We start from the raw sequence: 23992 nt of genomic DNA on the forward strand, positions 1-23992 counted from the left end.
GTTTGTATCTTATACAAAAAAGTGATAGGGAGAGTTTGCCTAGGGGAGTGATGTGATTAGATCTATACTTACCCAGTCACTTTGGCAGCCCAGGAAGAATGGCCTGGAGGCGAAAGACTTGGGAGGGAGATCAATTAAGTGTCCATTGTAATGAAGCTAGAGGTGATAAGGGCCAGAACTAATTAGGAACCTACCATCTTAAGGTGGTAGTTTTATGAGTAAAAGGGGGGTGAAAAGTGATTTTGTGGAGCTAGAAATGGTAAGATTCAGTAAGCTTCTAATTAGCCACTGGACTGACAGTAACACCTTTATTTTAAATATCATCCTAATTCTAAGACATTTCTGAGAGATAACTAAAATGACAATTTCCACATGCTCTCTAACCTGTCTCCGTTTAAAGAAAGTTTGGGGTAACATTTACAGGCATCAAAGAAAGAAAATCAAGATGTAGCAATATAATTCTGGCTTAATATTCTAAATAGATGAGCAACCTTATTTTTTCTGGACCATTTTCCTACAGAAATCAATAGGTTCCCTCCCACACATCTGTATGGATACTTTATTTTTAGATAGGAGATAGTGAGTATGCCTCCCTGAAAATGAATAGGATATCTGCCATGAAGTGAATCCTTGTCTAATACCTTGAGAAGATAACCCCTAGATCTAGACCAGAAGTACTTTAGTTGTTGCATATTGCCATCTTTAAAACTTTTGTTCTGCCCTACTTCAAACTTGGAAGTAAGGAAAGGGATTTTATTAGGCCAGAGGGAAATCTTATTTTATACTGATTTTCAGTTTTACAAATAAGGAATTTTTAAAAATACGCTCTCATATTTTAAACCTGGGACACTCAAAGAAGCATGGTGCTGTCCACAAAAATAGGGAAATTTAGAAGAGGAGTGTGTTGTGGTGGGTTTGGGATTCTGTTTTGGACGTGTTGAATTTGAAATGTTTTACAATGTCAGTTGAATCTAAAATATTTTAAAAATTTGAAATGTCCAATAAGCAATAGGTTATATGGGCCCAAAGTTCAGAGAAATAATGAAGATGGTTAAGATAATTAATTGAACCCATGGGAAGTGACAAAAATACCAAGAGAAAGAGTATACACACATACATACATACATATACACAATACATATATCTATACATTCATACATATATATAGATGTCTATATATTTACATACATATATATGGAGAGAGAAAAAAAGACAGGGAAGAAGGGAGGGGGAGAGAGAGAGAGAGAGTGTAGGGAGCGCAGGGAGAGCCTTGGGGAACACCAGCAGTTAGGGGACATATTATGATTGATGAACCAGGAAAGGAGATTGATATGGAGTGATTAGGCAGGTAAGGAGAGAACTACAAGTGGGTGGTATCACAAATGGTCGGACCAGAGAGAAAATTCAGTAATTAAGAAAGAGGTCATTGGTTGAGATCATGGTTTAATTCCTTAATCAACTATCAAGTGATTTATAATCATTTAGCACAATACCTGGTCCATCGCAGGCTCCTAATAAATGATTGTTCTCTTTCCCTTTCCCTTTTCCTTCCTAAGATAAAATAAGTAACAAAGTCATTGAATATACTATTTGTTAAACAATTAAATCTTTGATAGACATAGACATTTATTTCCAATATTTTATCTGTGAGAATGACTAGTCACTTCAAAACCTCACTGTTCCTTCAGACGACTTGTCTTCACTTTTGAGAACAGTCCCACACCACTTAGTTTATTTGGTATAACAAATAATTTGTCAGAAAAATATTTGCCAGAATCCTCAAGATAAAGTTTATAAATTTCATAAAGAATGTCTTCTTCAACCTTTTTCTCTGTCAGTAAACCAATCAATTTATTAAGTGCCTACTATGTGCCAGGCACTATACTAAGAGCTGAGCAAACAAAAAAGAGGCAAAAGATAGATAGTTCCTGCCCTCAAGGAGCTTACAGTCTAAATGAAGAGATAACATTCCAACAAATATACACAAAACAAGGTAGATACAGAATAAGTAGGATATAATTAAGAAGATTTGGGAAAGGCTTCCTGTAAAAGATAAGATGGACTTTAAAGGAAGCCAGGGAGGACAATAAATGTAGTTAAGCAGGGAAAGTGTTCCATGTTTGGGGAGCAGGTGGTGTGGAAGCCAGAGAAAATGCACCTTATTCAGTATCTCTCTAACCATGACAGGAAAATAGGCTCTTTACCGATGACTTCATTAAATTGTAATGATTACTCTCCAAGCTTCTCTGTGCTTAAAAGAGCCTGCAATAGTTTCTACAGTTTCCAGAGAAGTGGCATTTTGAAACAGAGCAGAAGAGGAGTGGACAGCTTTTTTTTTTTTAATTAATAAAGTATTTTTTCCCGTTACATGTAAAGATAGTTCTCAACTTTTGTTTATACAAGCTTTCAAATTTCAGGTTTTTCTCCCTCCCTCCCCTCCCTTCCCCCTCCCCTAGACAGCAGGTAATCTGATATAGGTTATATATATATATATATATACACACACACACATATATATATACACACACACACATAATAACATTAAACATATTTCTGCATTAGTCATGTTATAAGAGAAAAATCAGAGCAATGACAAAAAACCTCAAAATAGAAAAACATCAGCACCAAAACCAAAAGAAATAGTATGGTTCCTTCAGCATCTACTCCACAGTTCTTTTTTTTTTTTTTCCCCTGGATTTGGAGATCCTCTTCTATCATGAATTCCCTGGAACTCTTCTGTACCATTGCATTGGTGAGAAGAATATAGTCCATCACAGTAGATCAACACTCAATGCTGATGATACTGTGTACAATGTTCTTCGGTTCTGCTCATCTCACTCATCATCAACGAGTGGGTAGCTTTCAGGCATTTGGTGTTGCATTTGCTTATCTAGGTCAGAACACTTGCAAACATCAGGACTCGTTTGACAAAAATGATGGGATGGGGCAGCTAGGTGGCATAGTGGGTAAAGTACCAGCCCTGGATTCAGGAGGACCTGAGTTCAAATCCGGCCTCAGACACTTGACACTTACTAGCTGTGTGACCCTGGGCAGGTCACTTAACCCCCATTGCCCTGCAAAAACAAAACAAACAAATAATAAAAATGATTTTTAAAAAATGATGGGGAAATTTAGAAGTTGCTAAATTAAATACAAAAACTTCATAGGGTTTACCTGCAGGATAGTTCATCCATCCCTAAGAAGGCAGTGTTTAACTCCATCCAAACTAAAGTTCAAGTGAAATTTAGAGAAATTCAGGATTTGGGGCTCAGTAAGAAGGCAGATGATATTGAGTTTTATGCTGATAGTAACCATCCAAAGTGCTTTTATGATACCTTGAAGGCTATTTATAGGCCAAGGACAAATGGTGCATCCCAGCTACTCAGTGCTGATGGAGCCACATTGATTAGTGACAAGGACATAACCTGGAGAGATGGGCTGAACCTTCCAACAGACCATCATCAATCAATGCTGAAGACATTGACCATTTACCTCAGGTTGAAGCCAACACCTCTCTAGACAAATTTCCAACTGAAGAAGAGGTTTTAAATGCCATTAGGCTCCTCTCCAATGGCAAAGCACCTAGTGCTGATTCTATTCCAGATGAAATTTACAAGGTCTGGGGTTCATTGCTCATATAAAAAAATGACTGAATTTTTTTTGGCTTATATGGCAAGAGGAAGTTATTCCCCAGGAGTTCAAGGATGCCTCCATTGTCCATCTCTATAAAGGTAAATAGATTGTCTTGTGCTGGAAAGATTCTTGCCAGAGTCCTTTTTAATCTTCACCTAGAATTATGGTCATCTACCTGAGAGCCATTGTGGCTTCAGAAAGGGCCAGGGAACAGTCAATATGCTGTTTGCTGCCTGGCAACTTGAGGAGAAATGCCAGGAACTAAACAGAGATTTGTGTACAACATTTTTATACTTGATCAAGCTCTTTGATTCTGTTAGTCATGAGGGCTTATGGAAAATGTGTCTAACTTTGACTGCCTGGAGAAGTTCATCGGTAGTGTATGTCAATTTCATGATGACATGCTTGCCTGCGAAATACTCTCGTGCTTTCCCAGTCTCCAATGGAGTAAAACAAGGCTGTGTGCTTGATGCTGTGCTTTTTAGCATGATGTTTTCAGCCATGTTGTCAACTGCCTTCAGTGAAGATGCACATGGCATCAAGGTCAGCTACCACCACACTGAAAGTAAATTCTTCAACTTGAAAAGGCTACAAGCCAAGACTAAAGTGTAGGGAGTGTTTGTGTACTATTTTTTGTTTGTAGATGATTGTGCACTCAATGCAGCCTCTGAAGCTGAGATGCAACAAAGTATAGACCAATTTTGGTCTAACAGTTAACACCAAGAAAACACAGGTGCTTCATCAGCCAGCACCATACCATCCATATGTGGAACCATCAGTTACAGCAAATGGAGAAGTTTTGAATGCTGTGGATAAGTTCACTTACCTTGGCAGTACACTTTCCAGGGATGTACACATTGAAAATGAGGTTGACTCACACATTGCCAGAGCTAGCTCAGCATTTGGGAGGCTCTGAAGGAAAGTGTGGGAGAGAAGAAGTATTAGACTGACTACCAAACTGAAGGTCTACAGAGATGTGCTGACCTCATTGTTGTATGTCTGTGAAACTTGGACAGTGCACCAGCGCCATGCCAGGAAACTGAATCACTTTCATTTGAATTGCCTTAGGAAGATTCTGAAGATCATCTGGCAGCATAAAATACCAGATACTGAGGTCTTCTATTGAGCTAAACTGCTAAGCATTCAAACTTTAGTGCAGAGAGCGCAACTCTGATGGGCTGGCCACGTTGTTCGAATGCCAAAACGTATGCTTGCCTAAAAGACTATTTTATGGAGAACTCGCAGAAGGCAAGCGTTCACATGGTAGTCAGAAAAAGCAATATGACGACACTCTCAAGGTATCTCTTAAGAACTTTTGAATTGATTGCATGACATGGGAGACACTGGCACAGGACCACCCAGCATGACATGCCCTCATCCAAAAAGGTGCTATGTTCTATAAGCAAAGCAGAATTGAAATAGCTCAAAAGAAACACGAGATGCACACATTTAGAGAATCCAACCCAAATGTTCACACAGATAATTTGTGCCAGACCTGTGGTGGAGCATTCCAAGTTCATATTGGTCCGATCAGCCACAGTTGGACACACTGTAACTTGACTCTAACATAGTGATGTCATTTTGGTCCTTTTCGAGAATGAAGGACAATAGCCAACCAACATGTACGGGAATAAGGTGTAAGAGAACTTGAAAGGAAAAAGTAGGAGGAGCTTATGAAGAATTTTGAACATCAAACAGCAGTCTGTATTTGATCCTGGAGGAGTGTGTGTGTGTGTGTGTGTGTGTGAGAGAGAGAGAGAGAGAGAGAGAGAGAGAGAGAGAGAGAGAGAGAGAGAGAGAGAGAGAGAGATGGATATCACTTTAGAAGCTGAATGGAAGATGGTTTGGAGAAGGGAAAGACTTGAGGCGCACAGACTTTTGCAATAATCCAGGCCTAAGGTGATGAGGGCCCTCACTAGAGGTGGCAATGTTAGAAGAGAAAAGCAGGTATGCTTGAGAGATGTTACAGAGGTGAAATTGACAGGCCTTGGCAACAGATCGGATATGAGGGGTGAGAGGCAATAAGGGTCAAAGATGACTCCTAGGTTGTGAGCCTGAGCAAGTGGGAGGATGGTGTTGCTGTCTCTAATAATAGGGAAGGTAGGAGTTGGGGAGGGTCTAGGGGGACAGATAATGAATTCCAGTTTGGACATACTGAGTTTAATACTGTTCGAGACGTCTGAAAGGCAATTGAATATGTTTGAGGGTTGCGGCAGAGAGTGTGGGGCAGGGTAGGTGGATTTGACAGTCATCACAGTAAAGATGGTAATTAAATCCGGGGGAGCTGATGATGTCATCAAATGAAATAGTATAGAGGGAGAAGAGAGGAGGGTCCAGTACAGAATGCTGAGGGATACCTATGGTTAAAGGCCCTGATCTGGAGGAATAGACAGCAAAGGAACCTGAAAAGGAACAGTCAAATAGGTAGGAGGAGAAATGGGAGAGAGTGGTATCCCAAAAACCTGGAGGGAAGAGAGTATACGAAATAATTCGTTTGGACCTTTAATCTATTCTAATTAGTATTAAATAGTTTGATATTTTACATCAATCACATAGGGATAGATAGCTTCTTATAGAGGGCCTCAAACTTTAATGGACTATTCAGTACTTGTTTCCTAGTTATGAAGCTCACTTGTGCAATCACAAAAATGCTGACAAGATATCTCCATCCTATTTTACTCAAATCCAAAGTCCAAACCCAGCATGGGTGGGATGCCCTGATGCTTTGGAAAATCCCCCAAGTTATTTCTCTACCTCCAGACCACTCTCTCTTATCCAACATGAGCAGGTGACCATCTTATCACCATCTGATGACCACTTAGTCAGTGGAGATGTCCCATGCTTTGCCCAATCCAAGACCCCTCTACTGACATACCATTTCTAGCTGATGCATCATTTTTTGGCTTGCAATGCAAGATCTATCAACCAATGGGATTCTTATTTTGTATAGCCTCCTTAGAATGTTCAGGTATCAAATCTGGTATCAAGTCTTATAAAAATAAGGCCCTGGGAGAAGGGGGCATCTCAGATCATGAGGAAGATTTGAGACCAACTTCATTAAAAGGGACTATGGACCCTTTAACAAAGTGTCATTGGCTCAGAGCTCTACCTCAGTGGTTTTCTTGTAGGTTGGGCAATTATAATCCCCACAAGAGTATCAAGGAGGAGAGGGCAATCAACAGTGTCAAAAGTTTCAGAGAAGTCAAGGAGAATGAGAAAAGGCCCTTGGATTTATCAACTTAGAGGCCATAAGTAACTTTTTTGTTTGTTTGTTTGTTTTGGTGAGGCAATTGGGGTTAAGTGACTTGCCCAGGGTCACACAGCTAGTAAGTGTCAAGGTTCTGAGGCTAGATTTGAACTCAGGTCCTTCTGAATCCAGGGCCAGTGCTCTAGCCACTGCGCCACCTAGCTGCCCCAGAAGTAACTTTTTTTGGGGGGGCGGGGATAAGTAACTTTTGAAAGAGAAGTTTCAGTGGAATGATAAGGTAGGAAGCCAGATTTTAAGGGATTAAGAAGACAGTGAAGAGAGAAAGTGGAGGCATCTATTGTAGATAGCCTTTTTGAAGATGCAAAGGGCAGAAGAGATAAAGGAAAGGAACGAATAGGTGAAGGACTTTCCCCCCAGGGGATATGGGTATGTTTGTAGGAAATGAGCCAGTAGACAGGGAGAGATTGAAAATAAATGATAGAGTGGTGATGACAGAAGGGGCAATCTATTGGAGGAGACAAGGCTTCATAGTGTGAGACATGGGTCAAAGAGGAGAAAGTGGCAGAAGGCATCTGAGTGATAGGAGATGGGGAATAAGAGAGAAGAGGGAGTTTAATATTCATGGTTTCATTTTTTTCTGTAAGAGATGAGGCAAGAGAGTAGGGGGAGGGAGAGCTTGGGAGTTTTGAGGGGGGATAAAGAGGAAAGTGGGATAGTAAATTGATAAGGGAGGTAAAGTAGAATTGCCTAGCACTAGTGAGGGCCCAGTTAAAGTTATGTAACATAAATATGTAGTGTACTCAGTCAGAGTGATCGCATGATTTTCTACACCTTTATTCAGCAGCATTTGTGTAGAAGTAAAGGCGACAAACTGTGGGGTTGATCCAAGGCTGAGGTTTGGCTGGACGATATGTTTTTGTTTTTGTTTTTTTGTTTTCTGCGGGGCAATGGGGGTTAAGTGACTTGCCCAGGGTCACACAGCTAGTAAGTGTCAAGTGTCCGAGGCCGGATTTGAACTCAGGTACTCCTGAATCCAGGGCCGGTGCTGGCTGGACAAAATGATAAGGGAACCAGGGATTCAAAGAGAGGACAGTGTAGAGCTGAATTGATTTACCAAGGGGTCAAGCTTGGGAAAATAGAAGAGTGCCTAGTGCAGAGGAGATGGCTTGGAAGTGTATGTAATAGTGAAGTGACTGGAAGTCACAGCCCAGAGGAAGAGTAGGGTTTTGTAAGGGAAGGCAGGGGGAGGGAGGGAGGGAGGGAGGGAGAGAGAGAGAGAGAGAGCCAGTAGGTTTATGATGAAATAAGGAAATTTCAGAAATCTTGAACACAGAGGTAGTACATTTATGAGTGATGCCAAGATCTTGATCTTGGTGGTATCACCAAAAAAGATGGTATCACCATCTTTGTGCAGGGCTGAAGTTGAGTATAGGAATAGCTTATGGGGGAGGTGAGTGAGTTGAAGAACTGAGTAGTTAAGGTATTTGAAAAAGAATCCCTTTGTATGCAGAAGTCCCCTAGTATGAGGGCAGGAACTGGGGAAGACCTCAAACTTGGTCCCTGCATTCAGTCAGCTCCGGAATCTAATGAGAGGCAGCACTGTCTGGCATAGGCACCTTATTCTGCTGAAAGCAGAATGAAATACCTCTTTAAAAAGGGACGCTGGGAGTGCATGGTTTGTGCTGCCTGATGGGATACAAAAATGCCGTTCTCTCTTAGTATCAATTAACCAAGTAATTATTAGTCACCTCTATGTGCCGGGCACTGCGCTAGGCACCGGGGGCACGAGGACAAATACTGAGGCTGGTATAGAGGTGAAACCAATAGCCTGGCAGTGCCCAGGCCTTCGGTCTCCACAATTGTCATTGCTGCACACCGTTCCTGACGGTTGTGCGCAGGGACGTGCAAAGCCAGGAGTTTACTTACTCCCTTTTAAAAGGGGTCGCGTGGGAGAAGGGGCATATGCAACTTCGTGGCGCGGCAGAGCATGTTGCTGCCGAGCCAGCTCGGCCTCTCCTGGGGATAGTGGGCAGCAGGCCGGGCTCGGGACTCCTCTTTCCGGGGCCCGGGCGCGCTGTCCGCTCCCGCAGGATCCAGGGAAACCGGAGCGTAGAGGAGAGACTCTGGGGAGGGGGCGAGAAGACGTGGGCGGAGCCCGCGTCTTGGGCTAGCGGGCGCAGGGGGCAAGTGCCAGAGTAGCAGCCTGGGCTTGATGTGCGTCTCCGGGTGGAGATCAGAGAAGATGCGGGCCCCGCCCCCGCCCCCGCCCGGCGGCCTCCCTCTTCCATCTTTCCCTCCCTTCCTCTGGGGCTCCCCTCTTCATTCTCTCGTCCAGCTTCTCATTGGCTGGCGGGCGTGCCAGCCTGCAGCCGGGGCTGCTGTGTGTGGCGGGCTGAGCCTGCGCGCGTCTCGGAAGCCCGGCCCCTAACTCTTTTCATTCACAGTAGAGCGGGGCGACGGAGAGGCGGTGCCTAAGAGCTCGAGGTGTAAAGAAGGGGAGCCCGGGAGGACGGAGTGAGACGCGCCAACGGCCGGAGCGCAACGCAGTTCCACTCGCAGCACAGGCAGCCGCAGCTCGCCCTCCGGGCCAGCATCCTCCTCGGGACACCGGTCAGGGGCGCGCACCTTCCTCCGGGGCCCCCAGTGACAGGCCCCAGCGGCGACACCTCCAGCCCTCCCTCGGCCCCGGCGCGCCGCATCCCACCTCCAGTCAGGCCGGCTCCTTTGACAGCCTCCCAGCCCCGGTGAGTGCGCGGTGCCCCCGTCCTTCTCTCAGGCTGCTCCCCAGCCGGGGGTCACCTTGGTTGGGTGCCCAGGCACCGGCTGGGCTAGGGGATGGAGGAGAGCGCGCGTGTCGGAGCCGGAAGGGCTCCCCGTCCGGCGCCAGGGGCTTTCGCATCCTCCCGAGAGAGGAGCTGGGCGGTGGGACGGTTTCGGAACCGGAGGGGCTTGGGTCTGGGAGTCGGGGTCCGGGGCCGGCGGGGATGTGCGCGCGAGTGCTGGCTCCACATGCTGCTCTGTCTACGCCGCGGAGTCCATTTTGCCTCCTTAAAGGAGCAGCGTGGTGTATGATGCAATATTTATACTAAGGAAGCGTGGAGAGGCGGGCTCGTCACTGACACCCCAACTCCTTCCCTCGTTCCTTCTGCCCGGGGACCCCCGCAGCCGGGATGCTGGGCCGGGGGTGGGCACCGACGCTGGGCTTAACAGGTTAAAGGCATCACTGGGTTGGTGTGGCCCTCGGGAGGGACCTTCCCTTACATGGCGCTCTGAACGGTTAGCCACCCTGCCACGAGGCCGGGGGATGTGTCACCCAGCCCGGCGCTGCTTTCTTGGATCCCATTTCCTCCCTTTATTCTCCCCCTCCAGCCACCCGGGGCTATCCCGAATCAGGTGGGCGGCCTTCCGGAGCTGCTCCATACGGGTCCAAAGCCAGCTGTGGCTGCATCTGTAGCCACCGCATGCACCTGGTCACTAACCCGAGGTCGCCCTCCGCCCCTCTCCATTTTGTTCTGTCCAGGAATATCTTCCTAGGTGGGCTGGTGGACTCTCTAATTTATGACTCACAAAGGCCTATCTAGTTCTGACTTAGGGACTGATGCGGGGTAGGGGTAAGGAGTCTATTTCCAAGTTCAAGAATCATCTTCATTTTCTTTTTTGCCTAATAAAACTTCACAGACTCAAGTTAGATTATGATTAAAAAACCTGCGTGCGTATAGGAATGGTTACCAAAATGATGGCTGCTATTACTGCTACTGTGTACAATTTTACTCTCTTCCCTTTTTCAGTGTGTGTGAAAGGTCGGAGTTGTTTAACTTTACTTGATTAGGGCTTTGGAAAGTAGTAAAAGCCTGTCAGTTGAGTTTGTTTTCCATGCGTAGGTATAGGAGAAGGTTACCCTGTTTTCCACTGTATTTTTACCACTGGAATGACACATAAGGTAGCTCTCACTTATTTTCCTTTTCGTATTGTTTCATGTGGAACTTTAATTAATCTTTCATTTTATCTTAAAACATCTAGCCCAATCTAGCCCAGTGTATTTACTTAAATAATTGCAACTGTGCTCTATTCCCATGACATTTTCAGTTGGTCTCAGTGGAAAATAGCATTCATCTTTGTGGAAACACACCCTTTTGTCATTAAAACAAAAGAGCTTAAAGAATTGACGTTCCAGACCAGAAACTTGTTAGGCAAAAAGGGCTAAATCAAACAAAATGTTTTAAAGTTGAATCTGACGCAAGGTTATATTTATCTATTTTAAAATATAAGGTTCAATTTGCAAATTAATCTAGGAAATTGTAATTGGAAATGCAATAATCATGGTACAAAAAGACATAGGAGAGGGTTTTATCTGAAAGTAGAACAGAGTGATATTTATTAAATGCCTCTCAAGCACATGCTTGAGAGAAACAAACACAGAAAACAAACTTGAAGACAGGTCTCTGACTTAGGAGTTTGAATTCTAGGACAGATAGATGTTAACTATTTCTAAAGAGGGATATCTACCCAGTGGGCACTTTAATTCATGTCTTTCTTGATATGAATTAATATCTGTAATTTCTTAAACCAAGTACATTGACCCATTTTTAGGATTCCAGAGTTTTAAGTGTACCATTTCTATACCATTCAATTCATCAGATGTCCTAGAAAGAATATGGGCTTATTTAGTTCAGTCAAGAGTTTGAAAAAGGAAGTGCCCCTACCTAACAGGAAGGTGAATCTCTTATCCGTGGGCCCTTTCCCTAATTTTAATCTTTAGATTTTGTGTTAACCTGTAACACAATAGAAAATGATGATGTTAGAGACAATGAGAAACTCACTCCAGTCCGAGGGCCACATTTAATATCTCCTTTATATTAGAGCTTAACGTTTTTTCAGGCTTATTTCCTATCTTTGAGGAAGGTCAGCCATATCTAGCTTACATTCCTTGCAGTCCAGCAGACAGTTAGTTATGTCCTACTGTATGTTGGGCACAGTGTTAGGGACTAGGGGGTTTGGAGGTGGAGATGAAGTCTTCATTCTAGGAGAGCTGGAATTGTTTTCAAAACCCAGGCCTTTTTCCTCCAAGGCTAGCTTTCTTTAATGCACATGCTACTTGTTCTGACCATTTAAGATAGAAGTCAGTGACACCCACTCGTTATTCTAGTCACACCTTTTCCCCTTCAGTCTCTTCCCAAGGATGACCTTGGCCCCGGGGAATGTGTCTTTTTTTTGACATTTTATCTCCATTGCTTAGCACTGTGCTTGGCATATGGTAGGTACTTATTCAATAATGCTTATTAATTGATCCAGCAGAGTCAGATAAGAGTAGTTATGGTAAAAAGACCTGAGTTCCAGTCAGAATTTTAACACTTGCCATTCCATTTATCAAGTATTTAAGAGTCTACTCTGTTCTGTGATGTCGGCTGGGTAGCACAGTGGAGAGAATGCCGGGCCTGGACTCAGGAAGACTCTTCCTGAGTTCAAATCTGGCCTCAGACTCTTACTAGCTTTGTGACCCTGGGCAAGTCACCTAACTCTGTTTACCTTGGTTTCCTCATCTATAAAATGAGCTGGAGAAGGAAATGGCAAATCACTCCAGTTTCTTTGCCAGGAAAACCCTAAATGGGGTCATAAAGAGTAGGACTCGATTGAAACAACTGAACAACAATCTTCTGTGATGAATGTTTATAGCATGTACTATGGATAATAGGTTTTGAGCTAGAGGTTAAACTTAGAGGTCATTTGCCCCTTAATTTTACAGATGGAGAATATGAGGCTTAGAGATATGAGAATATATATATTCCCACGTACACATATATATGTATATGTATATGTATATGTATATGACTTGCCTTAAGGTCACATGAAGAATAAATGGAATCTGAACCTTGGTTTTCAAACTCAGTCCGGCTTCTGTTCAATATTGATTAAATACCTAGTGTTTGCTAGTTCTAAGGCTATAGAGACAAAAATGAAGTAGTTCCTACCTTCAGTGTGCTTACATTCTATTGAGAAAAGTAACTTGTTGACAATATACGTATGTATATATATATACATACACATATACAAGATAAATGTAATCCCCTGTATTACCAGTAGAGGGCCCCAGTCACCTCCTTTGTTACAACTATGACTACCATTAGGAGACAAGGATCTTGGTGGGGGCAAAGATGAGGTAGTGGAGAGGAACCTTTGAGAAGGACTTTGGTTGAATATGAGACCATCTTAGTCATCAGCATATAAAACACTTTAATCTGTCACTTTTCCTGAGGTGGGAGGGCTGGATAACCTCTTCCCTGGTCTTTGCTGTGGATTGCCTCTGCATTCGCCTAGCTTTCCTGATCTCTCATGTTAGACCTGGGAGCTTTTCTTCATTGGCAGGCTGGACATTTCCCCCTTCTCCTATGATTCCCCATAGGATTGACAGTAGTTATGTCTAAACCTTGTACTGTGGCTCTTGCTCCCTAGAGTTGTTCACTGGGGCCAGAGATTATGGCAGGCAGTGCCCCATGGCTTAGCAGGGCAGTCCCCTATTTAGGACATGTATAGTAAAGAACTCTGTCCCTTACTACTGACAGTATGAACAGTCGTAAGTTCTGAAGCACAGCTTTTTAGTCTCCTGCATTTGAGATTTTAGTATATTCCTTCTTTAATGGCATCATATATTATCTATCTTTCTACCTACCTATCTATCATCTAGCCATCTATCTATCTATTCATTCGTTTTTATTTGTTCATTCATTCATTTATTTATTTTGTTTGTTTTTTGAGACAGTCAGGACCACACAGCTAGTAAATGTCTGAGGCTGTATGTGAACTCAGGTCCTTCTGACTCCAGGGCCAGTGCCACTGATGGCATCCTATTTTAAATTATCTAACTTCCAGGTTAGGATAATATTTGCTTAGTTATTTAGCTTTCATGGAGGTTTTTTTTCCCCTGGTAGGTAACAGTAACAATATAATCAAATACTTAGGGATTTGTGATTTCCTAGATTTTGATGTTCTCTCCAACTATGCAGATTGCAACTCATCCATGCTTGCCTATACTGTGGTAACCTTGATTATATTCATTTATATATCCCACAGTAGATCTACCTTGCTTTGAAGAGACATCCTTGCTTTTTCTTGACATTTTCAGGATATGAGTGGGAGCACTCCTGTGGAACACCTTTCATCCTTTTCACCTGCCAGGGCATCAGCCCATTTTCTTTACCTATCATACTTTTTTTACTTTGTGATGAAAAAATAGCAGTACAGAATAATGACTCAATATGTTGTAGTGTATAACTGCTGTCTGTCTGTGGACTTTGTAAGATAGGTAAATAGTGCAGGGATCACTTACAATTGAGGAAAGTGAGGTGTCCAAGAAATTAAACAACAACCATAGTCATCCTGCTTGAAGTTACTGGAACATTGTACTCTTGGGACTGAAACTCAGGTCTTTCTTTGGGGACCTTCTTTTTATCTTACTATTTCCTTATTTCCCCCCTAGTGTTGCAAGAGGTCTTTTTTTAAAAAAATCACATCAGAATCCTAATTTGAAAAAGAAATATTTAATATATTTTATGACCAATGAGTCTTTGGGGAGATTTGCAGGTTGGTAGAAATCTTTTTTTTTTTCCTTGCTCTTGCCTGTAAAGCATTAGTTTACCTGTGGCAGTATTTGCAAGGTTGTGTTTACTTGATTCCTTATTGTTATGAGTATTTCACCGTGGCAACATGCTCACTGTAGGAAAGATTTGCTGTACAAACTAATAAACTTGATTGTAAAGCTTGCCTGGTGAAAGCTTAGAAAAAACTTTGTTAGTTGATTGTTTATAAAGTTAATGACATGGCTTTTTTTGAGCCTGAAAAATTCTACTTTTGATGAATACATAAAATGTAGAGTTAGAGCTTTGTAACTGAATGATAATTATCATAATTGAAAGAAGATGAATTGTGAAGATTTCAGTGTTAATGGTTACCAATCCTTTTGAAATGGCTGACTTCTGCGTGTGAGAAACAATGAAAAGTAAGATTTGAGTGGAAAAAAACATGTCATTAGAAGTCATTGAATCTCAGTGTTGGTAGGGACCTCAGAGATCATAGTCCAGCATCCCTAAGGTCAAAACTATTTTCATCATAATATTAGGATGTTTTAATTTCTAATATGGTAATTATCGATGACTATAAACCACATAAGAGCTCTTTGGGGGAGGGATCCTTAATAATTTTTAAGAATGTAAAGGCATTTGAAAAATTTGAGAACCCTGATCTAGTCCAGTCCATACCTGTACAAGAAACATTGTCTGGGGGCAACTAGGTGGGGCAGTGGATAAAGCACCAGCCCTGGATTCAGGAGGACCTGAGTTCAAATCTGGTCTCAGACACTTGATAATCACTAGCTGTGTGACCCTGGGCAAGTCACTTAACCCTCACTGCCCCTCAAAAAAAAAAAATCATTCACAAGAAACATTGTCTACAGCATTCCTGAGATAGTCATCATCCTGCTTTTGCCTGAAGGTCCACAGTGAGGAGGAGCCCCCCCAGCTTTGGAGGTAACCACTTCCATTTATGGAGAGTAAATTGCTAGAGAAAATTTTTCCTTTCATCACATTTAAATTCCTACTATCACTAACTATGACTCTTTGCTCCTACCTAGTTCCATCCTCTGCCGACAAGCAGAATTAAGATAATCCCCCTTTTGCCTGACAATCCTTCAGATATTCAAAGATAGTTATCACATTTCCCTGAGTTTCTGTTCTCCCAGGTTCTTTCAACTGATATTTAGTCAGTATGATCTCAAGGCCTTTAAACATTCCCATCTCCCTCAAGATACACTCCATTTTATCAAGGTGAGGCTCAGAAAGGGGAATAACTTCTTCCAACTTTACATATCTGGGGTTGGGGAGGGGGGTGTCTGGCTTTTTATCAAAATAAAAACTCTGCTGCTTGTCATTTAGACCATTCATCATGTGGCTCCAATCTGGCTTTCTGAATTTATTTTCCATTCTCACTGCCTGATGTACTTCTCCATTCCAGCAAAACTGGTGTACTTGCTATCTCCCATGCAAGACATCCTATCTCCAGTCTACATGCCTTCATATAGGTTGCCCCAGGGGCAGCTAGGTGGCACAGTGGATAAAGCACTGGCCCTGGATTCAGGAGGACCTGAGTTCAAATCCGACCTCAGACACTTGACACTTACCAGCTGTGTGACCCTGGGCAAGTCACTTAACCCCATTTGCCTCACACATACATATAGGTTGTCCTCTGTGCCTAGAATATTCTCTTCAACCGTTTTGCATAGTTTTTAGTGAAATCTTCCCTACCCCTCATTATTTTGTATTTACTTGTATGCATGTATTCCTAGGGGTAGGCATATTGTAGGTGCTGTTCTTCATGAATTGTAGAATTCCCGACTTTGCCCTCTTTTACTCAGTAGCTTCAAGACATTTGGAATGATTTTCTGAAAGAATTTTCTCATTTGGATTTAGTCTTAACTAGTCTAATATTTAATTTAAGATCTTTATTTTGGTAGTATGGGACAGAGATGTGAAACACTCAGTGGGCATTGATGCTGCTTGAAACACTCCGAAGTGCAGCTTGAGCAAAATTAAAATGTAATTGTAAATATTTAACAAAATAAATAGAGTAGAACATAGATAATGTCAATATGTGGTTTTCTTAGTCAATATCCTACCTCAGTGATCCTTATATATGGTTTATTTCTATTTGAGTTTGATACCACTCACTGGTTGTAGGGGACCCTGGATGTTTAAATTTCCTCCACTGATGCTGAATAATAACTCATTTCAGTCAGTAAGCATTTATTTGCGATGTACCTGTAACTGCACTAAACTGTAGGGATAAGAAGAAAGGGAAAAAGACAGCCTCTGCCCATTAGAACCTCACAATCTAATGGGGGAGAGAAACATGAAGACAACTACATACCGACAAGCTATATTCAGGATAAATAGGAAAGAGTAAATGGAAGGATGGCCACACTATAATTAAGAGAATTAAGGGATTGGGAAAGGCTTCCTGTAGAAGGTGGGATTTTAGCTAGGATCTAGAATCTTAGGGCATTGCTTGGGGGACATGGAGAGTTAAAAGTGATTTTGCCTGGGGCAGCTAGGTCACGCAGTGGATAGAGCACTGGCCCTGGAGTCAGGAGGACCAGAGTTCGGTCCGGCCTCAGACACTTAACACTTACTAGCTGTGTGACCCTGGGCAAGTCACTTAACCCCAATTGCCTCACCAAAAAAAAAAAAAAAGTGATTCAGCCTCCTATGTGTCAGATGTAGGGATCCAGGTCTTTCTGACTCCAAGGCCAATCATCTCTTCCCTAAGCCAATGACCTCTTGATTCATTTATCAGGTATATTTTAAAGAATCTTAACATACAATATAAGGAATGAAGATATCAGTGAAATATGAGTTCCTTGAAAGAGGCTTAAATATTTCCAAGATAAACTCTGTAAAATCTAATTCCATCCAAACTCACAAGCCTGATAAGGATAAACTGCAGTATAGGAGACTCATTGTTTGATCAAGGAGATCACAGATCAAACCCCCCAAAAAACCTATAGAGGGCAGCCTTCTACATAATTACTTGAACTCAGAAGACAGCTGACTCAGCCTTTGCACAGTAGATCAGCTCTGTGTGCTGCCCCTTTGACTTTGTATTGCTTAGATTGAATAGCCACATGTTTATGTATTTGGGAGGAGGATGGTGGTGGTGGAACAGATTTAGAGAAAAATGGCCACAAAAAAATCTTGCTGAACTTCTGCATAAAAAGTGTGCTCAATCAAAAGTTGCTGATTTACCATGTGGACACCTGGTTGTTGATCTGGTTTTTCTGCAGTGGTTCTCGCAGACAGGGACACGGTTTTCTGAGTTGTCAAGGAGGTCTGGAGCTGATGACTGTGTAGACTGGGGGAATGAGTCTCTGCTTCCTTTGGTCATAAGCTGTGACTTATTTTCTCCTAATCCCAAAGGACCTATAACCTACTATGTAGAGTGGCAGAAGGGGAAAAAAATCAATAATAAGTCTTTGTTACCATTAGCTAGTCCCATGGATTCTGTAGGATTGTGGGTTTTTCAGGGTGGCCACATTACAGGCATACTCCACCTAATACTGTTAACTGGTTCCTTAAAAAGGGTTATGTAGGGGGCAGCTAGGTGGCTCAGTGGATAGAGCACCGGCCCTGGAGTCAGGAGTACCTGAGTTCAAATCTGGCCTCAGACACTTAACACACACTTACTAGCTGTGTGACCCTGGGCAAGTCACTTAACCCCAATTGCCTCACTAAAAAAAAAAAGGTTATGTAGTATTATTATTGTATTAACATCATTAGGTAAAATAATCACAACTCTGTAAGAACAGTTTTATCAATGGGTGATTGGCTGACATTAACAGCAGGGTTTCTTGACTCCAGTGGTATTTGGCTAATACTTCACTCTGCCATTGTTAACAATAATGTAGGGTTGATTAGGTTATGGGAGAGATTTTTAACTGGGGGCACACAGAGCCACAAGGGTCCATGGGTAGATTTCAGGGATCCATGTTTATTTTCACTAACTCTAATTGAAATTTAGCATTTCCTTCAATTATTTGAAAACAGTATTCTCTAGGTTTTGAGGGATTCTGAAAGGGGTCTAGGACACGAAAAACATTGAGAGCACCTGCATTAATCAGGTATTCCTTGTGTGTATGGAATAGTAAGGTCCTGTAATATTGTTTGCTTAGTGATTTGCTTATACCTACAAAGATTATAGAATATTTTCACTGGCTATTTTCAAACTAAAATTTTACACATATATGTATATAGATATAGATATATACATATACATAATTTATGCATGTTAGGTAGATAGATAGGTAGATGCATGCATACTCCAATACCATGATAGATCCCTGATCTCTTGACTTGGGTACTCTCATAGGGTCTTTTTTTTTTTTTTTTTTTTGCAGGGCAGTGAGGTTTAAGTGACTTGCCCAGGGTCACACAACTAGTAAGTGTCTGAGGCCAGATCTGAATTCAGGCCCTCCTGAATCCGGGGCTGGTGCTCTATCCACTGTGTCACCTAGCTGCCCCTCTCAAAGGGTCTTTTAATGAAAGTGCTTTGTCAATGTTTAAAGTGACAGAGAGTCACCACTGTGAGAAAAGCTCTTTCCTCCATTTTTTTTCCCTCTCCAACCTGATATCACTATTGAATATCCTAGAGAGCTTTAATTTGGCTGTTCATATCCTTCTAAATAATAACTCATATTTGTATATTGCTTTAAGGACTTGTGAAGAAACTTCCCATTTGCCAGCCTTGTGAGGTAGGTAGGACAAGCATATATTCTCATTTTACAGATAAGGGATCTGAGAGAGGGTAAGTGACATGTTCATGATGATGCAAGTGCGTGTTGGAGCCAAGATTCAAACCCAGGTCTTTTGACTTAAGCCTTTCTAAGTCAACACCATCCTTCTGAGTAGCATGGTGAATTGTCATCATTGGACACTGTATTGTTTGGAAACCTTAGAAGTGTGCTAGCACATTTGGAAAGCAAACACATGAAGGTCAGAACTCTTGTTAGCTCTGAAAGGACAGATGAAAATTCTCTACGCATCTCTGCTTCTCCAGAACGGACTTAAGCATGATGACGAAGTCAGTTGCTTTTGACGTGGAGTCTGTGACCCAGTCTCTCCCAGCCACTATTTGTGACAGATGAGCTTTTGCAAACGAGGCTTGGCTGATGTGCATTAACCAGTGAACATGCCTCGGGGGCCTTTGCGGGGCAGGATGATGGCAGAGCAGTGAGAGATGACTCAGGATTCAGAGCTAGAAGGGACTCCTCCACTCCAACCTTCTCATTTTATAGATGAAGAACCTGAATGAAGCCTGGAGAAATGAAGTGATGTCTAATGTTAAAAAGCAGAAAGCAGTGGAGTTTGCAATCAGAGCCAGTTCTCTGCCTCCAGATCCAGTGCTGTACTGGATTTCCCCGCTATACTGTACAGTTTCTCAAAGGCCCTCTTTCCCTAGTGCCCTAATACAGAGCTCAGCCACATAAGATGCTTGGTGGAAGATGAGAAGAACCTTCTTCCGTGGAGTGCCTTTCCTCAGTTCCAGGAATAGAGATAGGGGCCTAGTGCTGTTTTATACTTATTGTGACGGTTTCTTTATTCTGTGGGTTTCTCTTCTTTCTTCCTCTGTGCACCAAAGAGAGTAACTCAACCGGCTTTTCCTGGACATTTTGTCAGTGTTTAACTTTCAGGGAAGCAAGAGCGTAGAGCGGCCTTTTCCAAGTGAATTATTCCATGGAATTTGTGAACTTGAAGTATTTTGATAGGAATACAGATAGGATTTTGAACCAAGATTTTACTGGTCTGGGAGCCACAGAATTCCAGTGTGGGTTGGCACCTTCTCTGCAATTTAGGAGCCTTAGGGAGGTGCCTACAGCACTAAGAGTTTGTAAGTTACCCAGGGTCATGCGGCTGGCATATGGCAGACTTTTGTGCCTTTCTAAGTTTATCTGGCTCTATCCACCATCCCCAGGCTTTGAGATATTTTGATGGAACCCATACGTGCGCATCTATGGAACCTCTGAGGATAAAATGGGCCTGGAGAAATTTGAGGAGAAAAGCAGGAAACTAAATCTATTTCCAAAGTGGAAATAAAGAGTTTTTGCCTGTAATTGGGGGAAAAATAAAATATTAAATCATTTAAAAATAAAAATCAAAGTGGAAAAATAATATTATAATATCTTTAATCTTTAACAATTTAATGTATAATTTAATAGTTTGAAGGGGATATTCCCACTAATCGAATTTTTCTCTTGGGATCCCTATTCTAGTACAGGATGGATGCATTTTGGGAAATGCTGGTAGTTTATTAGAGGTTCTAGTACTTTTAAAGACCTTCAAAATGTTATACAATGCTCTCTTGCTTGTTTTTACAACTCTTTATCTTTAGAATATAAGGCAGGTGTGAAATAGGAGGATAGAGAAAAACTCAATTCACTTACAGTCACTTGAGTCATTTGAATGACAATCCAATTAGTAGCTTATGCAAAGTGTTTTGCAAACCTTAAGCTCTATATAAATGCTAGGGATCCCTACGTCTTGGATAATCAAGAATTAAATCAGAAAAACTTGGGGTCAAATCCTGCCTCTGACATATACTAGCTGTGTGACCTTGGGCAAACCACTTTATCTCTTAGTTTTGCTGATCTGCATCAGCGGAGGGAGTTTTCACATTAGGAATTCTCCATACTTATTAAATCACTGGTTGGAAACAGATTTTCTGCCACCCCCCCCCTCCAAAAAACAAACAAACAAACAAACAAACAAAAACCCAACCCACCGGACTAGAAGTCAATGTAATGGTTCTTTAGATAAACCAGTTTGGTTTGTGGATTAGGGAATGTATATTATCAGGAGATCAGTTCTCAGGCAGCAAAGGAATTGTAGCTTAAAGCATTTTTTCCCCATCTTTGATGCTTCTGTTTCCTTTGCTGCAATTCTTCATGTGTGGGAAGTGCTTCCACAGCCATGGATCAAAAGCAAAAAATACTATGATGTTACTTCTTTTCTTCTCTCACCCGCTACACCTTCACCTTGAATGAATTGGCCTGACACGGGCACCTTATGTAGCCTCCCAGAATTTGTACACCCTACTGAGCCATACAGCTCTTAACCTGGAAGGGACACGTGTATGTTGGTACTTTCTTCAAAGAAACACTTTGAAGTGCAAACATTTCCTTTCCAAAAAGAAGGGAAATTGAAAATAAAACTTCTTGTTCCGTAGAGACAATGTGCTCTTGGATCAAAGGAGCTTATAAATGGACACTCAGGATTTCGGCCTTGAAATAGGTGTGACTGACCCAGTGTCCACGGATCTTGAGGAACACATTGGGATCTCTGAGTCTGGTGAGAGCGTACTTTGATTTCTAACAAGATCATAGGGTAGTATTTGGGCTATGCCATTAAAATCACATCTAACACTTTATCTAACTGGTACTTTCTTCTGAGTTTTAATCTTTTGATATGCATTTAGGGAAAATGTTTAAGCCAATAGTAGTGCTTTTGTAGGGATGAGAAGAATAATAGTATGCTTAATTTATGCATTAATGTTGCTTTGTACATCTCCCTTTGGGATTAATTCTGTGCTTTGGTTAATCAAATACGCTATGCAATCAGTGAATACTTAGCTGTGTCCTTTTGGGGTGTTATTATCCTTGATAGATAGTGACATTGGGTTCTAAGAGGGCTGAGGAACTTTCCATTAGCAGGTATGTTAACACAAGAAATCAGATTGAAACTTGGTTCACCTGCCAATAGTGTGAAGTCTCCATGGAGACTTTGTCTTTAGCAATAGAACATTATATTTTGCTCTTCTACATTCTATATTATTATTATTATTATTCAATACATTCTATATTATTGCCCTGAAGTTATTTCAGCTACCCAGAAATATTTTCTTTAGTTTAAAAAAGGTAAGATCTCCTTTTCAAATAATGCTGACGTATGGCAAAATGTCCAGTCTAGCTAGAGGTTAGATTTCCTATTGGGAAGGATAGATTCAACATTATGTAGGATGTCGTTTTTATTGAATGCCTTCATTATTACCAACTTCTCAGATTGTCTTTGCATATTCTCTACCTCTCTCTATAAATATACCTCTATTTTGTGTCCATAGTGCTTTATACCCAGGAGGCATTTAATACCTGCTTGTTGATTGGTCGTCAGTGGTATAGCTATGCTCTATTGGATCTATATACTAATACTGCTCAGTAGCATTATAGGAGGTATATCTGCTTGTTTTGAGGTATGGGCCAGGGGTTTGTTGGTATGTGTTGCTATTGTTCTGATGTGAGTGTGACTAGCACTAATAAATGCCTAAACTTTCAGACTCATTCACTGGCAGCATCAACTGCCAAAACTCATAACAGTTCATTGGAAAAATTAGGCTTGAGCCGAGAATAAGTTCAAATAAAAAAGTTGGTAACAAGCTAATAGAGATCTAAAGCAGAAGGGACCTCAGAAGCTATCTAGATCAATTCCCTCAATTTACAGATAAGGAAACTCAGGCCCATAGAGTTTAAGTGACTGGCCCAAGGTCACACGGAAGAGTCAGGGTTTGAACCAGATTCTCGGACTCCAGGGCTACTGCTTTCCATCTTATACCATATTGCCTCTATTGTGTGTGGGGGGGGGGGAAGGGGGGGAGGTTCTCTCTGCTTAAAGTTTCTACAGGGTAAGAATTCTCAGATAAGTATTTTGTGACCTTCAGGCAAAAATCCTCACAACTTAACCTTCCTGTTATCTACTGAAATCAGTAATTATTTCCACAAATGTCATTGTCAGGCTTATATAGCATGCCCTATTTTAAATTACCTCTGTTATCTGACTTTAGTTTACCCCCTTCTACACTGTTGTAGAGGACATCACTGGTCAGAGACCTGCTTTTTGAGATTCTGAGGTGCTTATGTATGGCAATTTTAAGTGACTCAAATCTTTTTTTTTTTTTAACTTTTCTTAGGCTTAATTCACTCAGTTTAGATGTAAGTGGACTCAGTCTCACAGTTCATCCCCTTTGTGAAAGAAGGTACAGGAAAAGAAATCTCACTAAGTGAACCGTAGTTGGTAGAATCTTCATTTGTTAGATTAATATTCAATCAGTCAGCTAGCTTACGTTTATGAAGCACCTATTATATATCAGACACTGCTAAGTTCTGATCAGTGGAAAGAATATTTGTATATTACCTGTAATAATAATAATAATAGATAAAGGGCAATGTGGAATAGCGGATTGAGTGCTGGACTGAGATAGAAAGACTTGGTTGAAATCCTGCCTCATGAGCCCTGTGACTTTGGACAGGATCACTCTAACTTTCCCAAGCATCCGTTTTCCTCATCTATAAGCTGAGGTTAGTAGTGGCTGCCCAAAGGCTTGTTGTGAGGTTTAAATGAGATGATTTTTATAAAGCATTTTGCAAGCATTAAAATACTAGTGTCCTCAAAATCTTGGTGCAGTTTTAAGCTAGTAAAGTTTAGCTTTAGCTTTAATCAATCAGTCAGTTAATTAAAACACTATGCAGGGTGTTCTGAAAGTCTTAGTACAGTTTTACGATTCTAAATCTTAGCTTTAGTTGCAAGAAAGAAATAAATGAAAACACCATGCTGGGTATTCTGA

The 23992-nt window shown here is 41.6% G+C and overlaps 1 protein-coding gene across 2 annotated transcripts in view; it reads left to right on the plus strand.

Moving 5' to 3' along the window:
* The first annotated feature begins 9478 nt into the window (after positions 1–9478).
* SLC7A1 (solute carrier family 7 member 1) overlaps positions 9479–23992 on the plus strand; it is a 77663-nt gene continuing 63149 nt past the window's right edge. Inside the window, exon 1 of one of the 2 annotated variants that reach the window (XM_043995879.1) lies at positions 9479–9585. The gene's annotated coding sequence lies outside the window, so the exon portion shown is untranslated. Of the gene's footprint in view, positions 9586–21603; positions 21727–23992 lie in introns of those variants that run through there. The other variant, XM_043995880.1, reaches the window with a different exon arrangement.

The sequence above is a fragment of the Dromiciops gliroides genome, chromosome 3, assembly GCF_019393635.1.
Source record: "Dromiciops gliroides isolate mDroGli1 chromosome 3, mDroGli1.pri, whole genome shotgun sequence".
In the NCBI taxonomy this organism is placed as follows: domain Eukaryota; kingdom Metazoa; phylum Chordata; class Mammalia; order Microbiotheria; family Microbiotheriidae; genus Dromiciops; species Dromiciops gliroides.